The sequence below is a fragment of the Triticum urartu genome, chromosome 1, assembly GCF_003073215.2.
Source record: "Triticum urartu cultivar G1812 chromosome 1, Tu2.1, whole genome shotgun sequence".
In the NCBI taxonomy this organism is placed as follows: Eukaryota; Viridiplantae; Streptophyta; class Magnoliopsida; order Poales; family Poaceae; genus Triticum; species Triticum urartu.
Genome location: NC_053022.1, coordinates 218,060,582 through 218,070,874, shown reverse-complemented (window position 1 = coordinate 218,070,874; position 10,293 = coordinate 218,060,582).

Below are 10,293 nucleotides of genomic sequence, written 5' to 3'. Positions count from 1 at the left end.
GAGCCTGGTTTTATGCGTTGATGTTATATGCACGAGTAGAACACAAGTGAGTTGTGGGCGATATAAGTCATACTGCTTACCAGCATGTCATACATTGGTTTGGCGGTATTGTTGGATGAAGCGGCCCGGACCGACATTACGCGTACGCTTACGCAAGACTGGTTCTACCGACGTGCTTTGCACACAGGTGGCTGGCGGGTGTCAGTTCCTCCAACTTTAGTTTAACCGAGTGTGGCTGCGCCCGGTCCTTGCGAAGGTTAAAACAGCACCAACTTGACAAACTATCGTTGTGGTTTTGATGCGTAGGAAAGAACGGTTCTTGCTAAGCCCATAGCAGCCACGTAAAACTTGCAACAACAAAGTAGAGGACATCTAACTTGTTTTTGCAGGGCATGTTGTGATGTGATATGGTCAAGACATGATGCTAAATTTATTGTATGGGATGATCATGTTTTGTAACCGAGTTATCGGCAACTGGCAGGAGCCATATGGTTGTCACTTTATTGTATGCAGCGCAATCGCCCTGTAATGCTTTACTTTATCACTAAGCGGTAGCGATAGTCGTAGAAGCATAAGATTGGCGAGACGACAACGATGCTACGATGGAGATCAAGGTGTCGCGCCGGTGACGATGGTGATCATAACGGTGTTTCGGAGATGGATATCACAAGCACAAGATGATGATGGCCATATCATATCACTTATATTGATTGCATGTGATGTTTATCTTTTATGCATCTTATCTTGCTTTGATTGACGGTAGCATTATAAGATGATCTCTCACTAAATTTCAAGATAAAAGTGTTCTCCCTGACTTTGCACCGTTGCCAAAGTTCGTCGTGCCCAAACTCCACGTGATGATCGGGTGTGATAAGCTCTACGTCCATCTACAACGGGTGCAAGCCAGTTTTGCACACGCAGAATACTCAGGTTAAACTTGACGAGCCTAGCATATGAAGATATGGCCTCGGAACACTGAGAGCGAAAGGTCGAGCATGAATCATATAGTAGATATGATCAACATAGTGATGTTCACCATTGAAAACTACTCCATTTCACGTGATGATCGGTTATGGTTTAGTTGATTTGGGTCACGTGATCACTTAGACGATTAGAGGGATGTCTTTCTAAGTGGGAGTTCTTAAGTAATATGATTAATTGAACTTAAATTTATCATGAACTTAGTACCTGATAGTATCTTGCTTGTTTATGTGTGATTGTAGATAGATGGCCAGTGCTGTTGTTCTGTTGAATTTTAATGCGTTCCTTGAGAAAGAAAAGTTGAAAGATGATGGTAGCAATTACACGGACTGGGTCCGTAACTTGAGGATTATCCTCATTGCTGCATAGAAGAATTACGTCCTGGAAGCACCGCTGGGTGCCAGGCCTGCTGCTGGAGCAACACCAGATGTTATGAACGTTTGGCAGAGCAAAGCTGATGACTACTCGATAGTTCAGTGTGCCATGCTTTACGGCTTAGAACCGGGTCTTCAACGATGTTTTGAACGTCATGGAGCATATGAGATGTTCCAGGAGTTGAAGTTAATATTTCAAGCAAATGCCCGGATTGAGAGATATGAAGTCTCCAATAAGTTCTATAGCTGCAAGATGGAGGAGAACAGTTCTGTCAGTGAGCATATACTCAAAATGTCTGGGTATAATAATCACTTGATTCAACTGGGAGTTAATCTTCCAGATGATAGCGTCATTGACAAAATTCTCCAATCACTGCCACCAAGCTACAAGAGCTTTGTGATGAACTATAATATGCAAGGGATGAACAAGACAATTCCTGAGCTCTTCGCAATGCTAAAGGCTGCGGAGGTAGAAATCAAGAAGGAGCATCAAGTGTTGATGGTCAACAAGACCACTAGTTTCAAGAAAAAGGGCAAAGGGAAGAAGAAGGGGAACTTCGAGAAGAACAGCAACCAAGTTGCTGCTCAGGAGAAGAAACCCAAATCTGGACCTAAGCCTGAAACTGAGTGCTTCTACTGCAAGCAGACTGGTCACTGGAAGCGGAACTGCCCCAAGTATTTGGCGGATAAGAAGGATGGCAAGGTGAACAAAGGTATATGTGATATACATGTTATTGATGTGTACCTTACTAGAGCTCGCAGTAGCACCTGGGTATTTGATACTGGTTCCGTTGCTAACATTTGCAACTCGAAACAGGGACTACGGATTAAGCAAACACTGGCGAAGGACGAGGTGACGATGCGCGTGGGAAATAGTTCCAAAGTCGATGTGATCGCGGTCGGCACGCTACCTCTACATCTACCTTCGGGATTAGTATTAGACCTAAATAATTGTTATTTGGTGCCAGCGTTGAGCATGAACATTATATCTGGATCTTGTTTGATGCAAGACGGTTATTCATTTAAATCAGAGAATAATGGTTGTTCTATTTATATGAGTAATATATTTTATGGTCATGCACCCTTGAAGAGTGGTCTATTTTTGATGAATCTCGATAGTAGTGATACACATATTCATAATGTTGAAACCAAAAGATGCAAAGTTGATAATGATAGTGCAACTTATTTGTGGCACTGCCATTTAGGTCATATCGGTGTAAAGCGCATAAAGAAACTCCATACTGATGGACTTTTGGAACCACTTGATTATGAATCACTTGGTACTTGCGAACCGTGCCTCATGGGCAAGATGACTAAAACGTCATTCTCCGGTACTATGGAGAGAGCAACAGATTTGTTGGAAATCGTACATACAGATGTATGTGGTCCGATGAATGTTGAGGCTCGTGGCGGATATCGTTATTTTCTCACCTTCACAGATGATTTAAGCAGATATGGGTATATCTACTTAATGAAGCATAAGTCTCAAACATTTGAAAAGTTCAAAGAATTTCAGAGTGAAGTTAAAAATCATCATAACAAGAAAATAAAGTTTCTATGATCTGATCATGGAGGAGAATATTTGAGTTACGAGTTTGTTCTACATTTGAAACAATGCGGAATAGTTTCGCAACTCACGCCACCCGGAACACCACAGCGTAATGGTGTGTCCAAATGTCATAATTGTCCTTTACTAGATATGGTGCGATCTATGATGTCTCTTACAGATTTACCGCTATCGTTTTGGGGTTATGCTTTAGAGACGGACGCATTCACATTAAATAGGGCACCATCAAAATCCATTGAGATGACGCCTTATGAACTGTGGTTTGGCAAGAAACCAAAGTTGTCGTTTCTGAAAGTTTGGGGCTGCAATGCTTATATGAAAAATCTTCAACCAGATAAGCTCGAACCCAAATTGGAGAAATGTGTCTTCATAGGATACCCAAAGGAGACTGTTGGGTACACCTTCTATCACAGATCCGAAGGCAAGACATTCGTTGCTAAGAATGGATCCTTTCTAGAGAAGGAGTTTCTCTCGAAAGAAGTGAGTGGGAGGAAAGTAGAACTTGATGAGGTAACTGTACCTGCTCCCTTATTGGAAAGTAGTATATCACAGAAACCGGTTTCTGTGACACCTACACCAATTAGTGAGGAAGCTAATGATAATGATCATGAAACTTCAGATCAAGTTACTACCAAACCTCGTAGATCAACCAGAGTAAGATCCGCACCAGAGTGGTATGGTAATCCTGTTCTGGAAGTCATGCTATTAGATCATGATGAACCTACAAACTATGAAGAAGCGATGGTAAGCCCAGATTCCGCAAAATGGCTAGAAGCCATGAAATCTGAGATGGGATCCATGTATGAGAACAAAGTATGGACTTTGGTTGACTTGCCCGTTGATCGGCAAGAAATTGAGAATAAATGGATCTTCAAGAAGAAGACTGACGCTGACGGTAATGTTACTATCTACAAAGCTCGACTTGTTGCGAAAGGTTTTTGACAAGTTCAAGGGATTGACTACGATGAGACCTTCTCACCCGTAGCGATGCTTAAGTCTGTCCGAATCATGTTAGCAATTGCCGCATTTTATGATTATGAAATTTGGCAGATGGATGTCAAAACTGCATTCCTCAATGGATTTCTGGAAAAAGAGTTGTATATGATACAACCGGGAGGTTTTGTCGATCCAAAGGGAGCTAACAAAGTGTGCAAGCTCCAGTGATCCATTTATGGACTGGTGCAAGCCTCTCGGATTTGGAATAAACGCTTTGATAGTGTGATCAAAGCATTTGGTTTTGTACAAACTTTTGGAGAAGCCTGTATTTACAAGAAAGTGAGTGGGAGCTCTGTAGCATTTCTGATATTATATGTGGATGACATATTACTGATTGGAAATAATATAGAATTTCTGGATAGCATAAAGGGATACTTGAATAAGAGTTTTTCAATGAAAGACCTCGGTGAAGCTGCTTACATATTGGGCATTAAGATCTATAGAGATAGATCAAGACGCTTAATTGGACTTTCATGAAGCACATACCTTGACAAAGTTTTGAAGAAGTTCAAAATGGATCAAGCAAAGAAAGGGTTCTTGCCTGTATTACAAGGTGTGAAGTTGAGTAAGACTCAATGTCCGACCACCACAGAAGATAGGGAGAAAATGAAAGATGTTCCCTATGCTTCAGCCATAGGCTCTATCATGTATGCAATGCTGTGTACCGGACCTGATGTGTGCCTTGCTATAAGTCTAGCAGGGAGGTACCAAAGTAATCCAGGAGTGGATCACTGGACAGCGGTCAAGAACATCCTGAAGTATCTGAAAAGGACCAAGAATATGTTTCTCGTATATGGAGGTGACAAAGAGCTCATCATAAATGGTTACGTTGATGCAAGCTTTGACACTGATCCAAACGATTCTAAATCGCAAACCGGATACGTGTTTACATTAAACGGTGGAGCTGTCAGTTGGTGTAGTTCTAAAAAAGCGTCGTGGCGGGATCTACATGTGAAGCGGAGTACATAGCTACTTCGGAAGCAGCAAATGAAGGAGTCTGGATGAAGGAGTTCATATCCGATCTAGGTGTCATACCTAGTGCATCGGGTCCAATGAAAATCTTTTGTGACAATACTGGTGCAATTGCCTTGGCAAAGGAATCCAGATTTCACAAGAGAACCAAGCACATCAAGAGACGCTTCAATTCCATTCGGGATTTAGTCCAAGTGGGAGACATAGAAATTTGCAAGATACATACGGATCTGAATGTTGCAGACCCGCTGACTAAGCCTCTTCCACAAGCAAAACATGATCAGCACCAAGGCTCCATGGGTGTTAGAATCATTACTGTGTAATCTAGATTATTGACTCTAATGCAAGTGGGAGACTGAAGGAAATATGCCCTAGAGGCAATAATAAAGTTATTATTTATTTCCTTACTTCATGATAAATGTTTATTATTCATGCTAGAATTGTATTAACTGGAAACATAATACATGTGTGAATACATAGACAAACAGAGTGTCACTAGTATGCCTCTACTTGACTAGCTCGTTGAATCAAAGATGGTTAAGTTTCCTAACCATAGACATGAGTTGTCATTTGATTAACGGGGTCACATCATTAGAGAATGATGTGATTGACTTGACCCATTCCGTTAGCATAGCACTTGATCATTTAGTATGTTGCTATTGCTTTCTTCATGACTTATACATGTTCCTATGACTATGAGATTATGCAACTCCCGTTTACCGGAGGAACACTTTGTGTGCCACCAAACGTCACAACTACCAAACGTCACATCTTAACTGGGTGATTATAAAGGTGCTCTACAGGTGTCTCCAAAGGTACATGTTGGGTTGGCGTATTTCGAGATTAGGATTTGTCACTCCGATTGTCGGAGAGGTATCTCTGGGCCCTCTCGGTAATGCACATCACTTAAGCCTTGCAAGCATTGCAGCTAATGAGTTAGTTGCGGGATGATGTATTACAGAACGAGTAAAGAGACTTGCCGGTAACGAGATTGAACTAGGTATTAAGATACCGACGATCGAATCTCGGGCAAGTAACATACCGATGACAAAGGGAACAACGTATGTTGTTATGCGGTCTGACCGATAAAGATCTTCGTAGAATATGTAGGAGCCAATATGAGCATCCAGGTTCCGCTATTGGTTATTGACCGGAGATGTGTCTCGGGCATGTCTACATTGTTCTCGAACCCGTAGGGTCCGCACGCTTAACGTTACGATGACAGTTTCATTATGAGTTTATATGTTTTGATGTACCGAAGGTTGTTCAGACTCCCAGATGTGATCACGGACATGACGAGGAGTCTCGAAATGGTCGAGACATAAATATTGATATATTGGAAGCCTATGTTTGGACATCAAAAGTGTTCCGGGTGAAATCGGCATTTTACCGGAGTACCGGGAGGTTACCGGAACCCCCCGGTAACCTAATGGGCCTAGTGGAGGAAGTAGAGAGGAGGCCAAGGGGCAGCCGCGCGCCCCTCCCCCCAAGTCCGAATTGGACAAGGAGGGGGGCGGCGCCCCCCCTTTCCTTTCCCCTCTCTCTCTCCTTCCCCCCCAAGTCCTAGTCCAACATGGAAAGGGGAGTCCTACTCCCGGTAGGAGTAGGACTCCTCCTGGCGCGCCCCTTGCCTGGCCGCACCTCCTCCCCCTTGCTCCTTTATATACGGGGGCAGGGGGCACCCCATAGACACAACAATTGATCATTGATCTCTTAGCCGTGTGCGGTGCCCCCCTCCACCATAATCCTCGATAATATTGTAGCGGTGCTTAGGCGAAGCCCTGCGACAGTAGAACATCAAGATCGTCACCACGCCGTCGTGCTGACGGAACTCTTCCCCGACATTCTGCTGGATCAGAGTCCGGGGATCGTCATCGAGCTGAACGTGTGCTAGAACTCGGAGGTGCCGTAGTTTCGGTGCTTGATCGGTCGGGCCGTGAAGACGTACGACTACATCAACCGCGTTGTGCTAACGCTTCCGCTTTCGGTCTACGAGGGTACGTAGACAACACTCTCCCCTCTCGTTGCTATGCATCACCATGATCTTGCGTGTGCGTAGGAATTTTTTTGAAATTACTACGTTCCCCAAGCTACGTTCCCCAACAGTTTTTATATTTTCAGATTACAAAAACATATATCTACCATCCATATTGCACTTGTATCACCATCTCTTCACCGAACTAGTGCACCTATATAATTTACCATTGTATTGGGTGTGTTGGGGGCAGAAGAGACTTTTTGTTATTTGGTTGCAGGGTTGCTTCAAAGAGACCATCTTCATCCTACGCCTCCCATGGATTGATAAACCTTAGGTCATCCACTTGAGGGAAATTTGCTACTATCCTACAAACATCTGCACTTGGAGGCCCAACAACGTCTACAAGAAGAAGGTTGTGTAGTAGACATCAGTGAACGTCCGGAGCAGAGTGTGCCTTTCAGTGGCGTGGAGAACCCCAGCTTAAATCTGGGCACTTCTAAGCTCCCAGTCAACATTGGTGTCCCGTACAGCCCAAACAAGAAGATTGGCAAGAAAATTGCGATTGAGACCGCTGAGAGCATGCCCCGCCCTACTAACAAGCCTGATGATACTGCAGCAGACGAGGCAGAAATGTTTGTTGATCTTTCACCCTTGGATTCTGCCAAGAAATTTGTTCGCGATCCGGCTAGTAGGGTGGAGAGGCACCCAATGGCCTTCACCCCACCGAGTTGTAGCCTTGGCATCGATCGGACTCAAGATGAACCAGTGGTGCAAGATGTTGTGCCTGTTGCCTTTGCTTTCCCGACAGGCATGGCCCCAATGATGGTGCAGCCAATGGCTGATGACAGGAAGGCTGTGAAGTTTGCAGAGTCGATAGTGCAAAGTACATTTTTTTGTGTTTATCATTTGTTTCTACATTTTTTTAGTCCGACGTTTGTCACAAGCTTTTTTGGTTTCTTACTGGTGATGGCAATCCTCATTAGATGCACATGGCAACTGGAGTTGCTGCAACATGGCACCTACATTTGTTGCCATGTTGCAATTCCATTCGCCAAGCACATGGCAACTGGAGTTGCTGCAACATGGCAACTTCAGTTCAATGTACTTGGCAACTACATTGCAGTACACATTGCAACTGGAGTTGTCTCCACATGGCAACTCACTTTTTTTGCACCTACATTTTCATATTTTGCATCCTTTTTCACAATAAACTTGTTTTTGTTTCCAAGCATCATAACCCACTGTTTGATCCTTGCAGCCACCCCTGGGGAGATTTCGCCGTCACTTGATGAAGCTTACCACATGATTGAGGAGGAAGCATTGAAGAGGAGGTCCTCACGGGGTCAGGGGCAATCAAGTTCTAACGTGCCTGCTGAGTCGGTATCCAAAAATACCGTTAGAAGTGCCACCCCTGGATCTGTGAGGCAATATAGGGTAGTTCACACAACACCCGCGGATGACTATGAGCCCGAAGTCAAGACCAAAAAGGAGCAGAACCACTTGTATGATATTGTCAAGCGTTTTGGAAAGGCGAGGTCCAACGGCAAGCACGTGAAGGAGCAGAAAGCGTAACGTCCACACCACACAACCCCTCAATTGCTTTTCTCTTATTTTTTCCTTTGCTATTCTAGCCATGCTTTGTTTACGTTTTATTTTTAATTTATTTTAGTAGACATGATTCTTTCATGTTATATCATTTTCATACAGCTCATGTTTGGACAGAACCAAAATCATATAATATGATGCGACGTACGTCGACCTGGGTGATCTTGCCGAGTCTGTAAGGCCACTTGGTAAAATGTCGAAGAATGTAGTTGTGTGTGGGATTGACTTCATCAACAGGCATATGGATACTTGTCCCGACAAGATGATCATGCAGTACAGTGTGACCTGCAAAATATGGGATGAAGACTTCCTCCACAAAATCCCGAGGAAGCATTTTGCTGCGCATGGTGAATTCAAGGTCACACTGAAGAAATGTGTGAGTGTTTCCTCCTTGTTTGCACATATTTTTTGTCCCATGCTATGTTTTTTCAGTAGCTATGCTTCACATGTGGGCTACATACTGTTTTTGTGACAGATGTTTCATGTGGCAACAGCTGCCATGTAAAATAAGTTTGACTGCTTTTTGAATGCAACTTATGTGGCCATTTCAATTAAAATAGTTGGCAACCTGTTCATACATGGATGGCAACTTCTTTTAATTACACATGGCAAATAAATATTCTCTGCGGGCGCAGTTATGGACACTCGATGCTTTGTCATTTATGTACCTCTTACTGCATCCGGCAATATCTTTTGAAATCATTGTTCCTACTACATCATTTTGCTGTTTTTGATTTCAACTCTGCTTTTTCCCTTTATTTTACTTGCAGGTATTGTTCCCCATGTTCCAAGAGCTTGCACCACAGGACCCACATGACAAGTGTGGTCACCACTACATGATTTGCCTTGACTTGAAGAACCAACATTTTGAGGTGCTTGATCCAATGCATTCAGAAGCTAATGCAGACCTTACTACACATACTGAATTCTTCATCAACAACCTCAAAGAGACATGGAACCGTCACTATGAAACTTCAAGGGTCCAGATCGGTCATTTTCTAATCGAGTATGTCGCGACTACGAAGCAAGGAAACCGGTAATTACTATCTTTTTTCATGTGTCCTCCACACCAATCCCTAAACCTTTTTGTCACCTCTGCATTGAAGTTTATGATTTTTTCCTGTTCTCTTGAGTTGACCTGATTCTTTTCTTTTATAGGCATGACTATGGCTTTCACATGTTGGAATACCTTGCAAAGTGGGAAGGCCGACGGTTCCCTGTCGTCACAGCTGCAATGGTCGTTGAGCTCCGCAAAATATACACATGGAATTGGTTGATGAATGAAGATCTCAACACGCGGGCCAACACATGAGATTTCATAGAGGAAGCTGTCAAAAAAGCCAACAAGAAGTATAAGTGATCACGTGGTTCTCCATACCGCATGCCTACCTTACATTTTGTGGCTGAGGAATGTAAGGTATCAACTTGTTCTTTTTAAAACTATGTCTGTGCACTATGTTACGACTGCATCCCCCCGTAGCCTAGTATATAGTGGTGGCGTGTGAGTGACATTGAATATTTGTAATATATGTGTGGATGTGAACCTACTTAGGTGTGACAGCTGCTACATTTATGTTTGAGTATTGTTATGTGTTTGTGTTTGGTAGCGCCAGTCGGGTGTTTTGAATGCGTCTATTGTTGGGGATATCACTACTGGGCGTAAACCGGCCTATCTGGGCCGGGTTAACTTCGTCAGTAGTTAATTATGTTAAAGCCCTAGAAGGCAGATGAGGGCTCAAGGCCCATAGTCGGTTCAAGGCCTGTAGCCGTAAACCGGCGTTGGTATGTAACTTGTATTGTAAGTTAGGAATAAGTAGAGA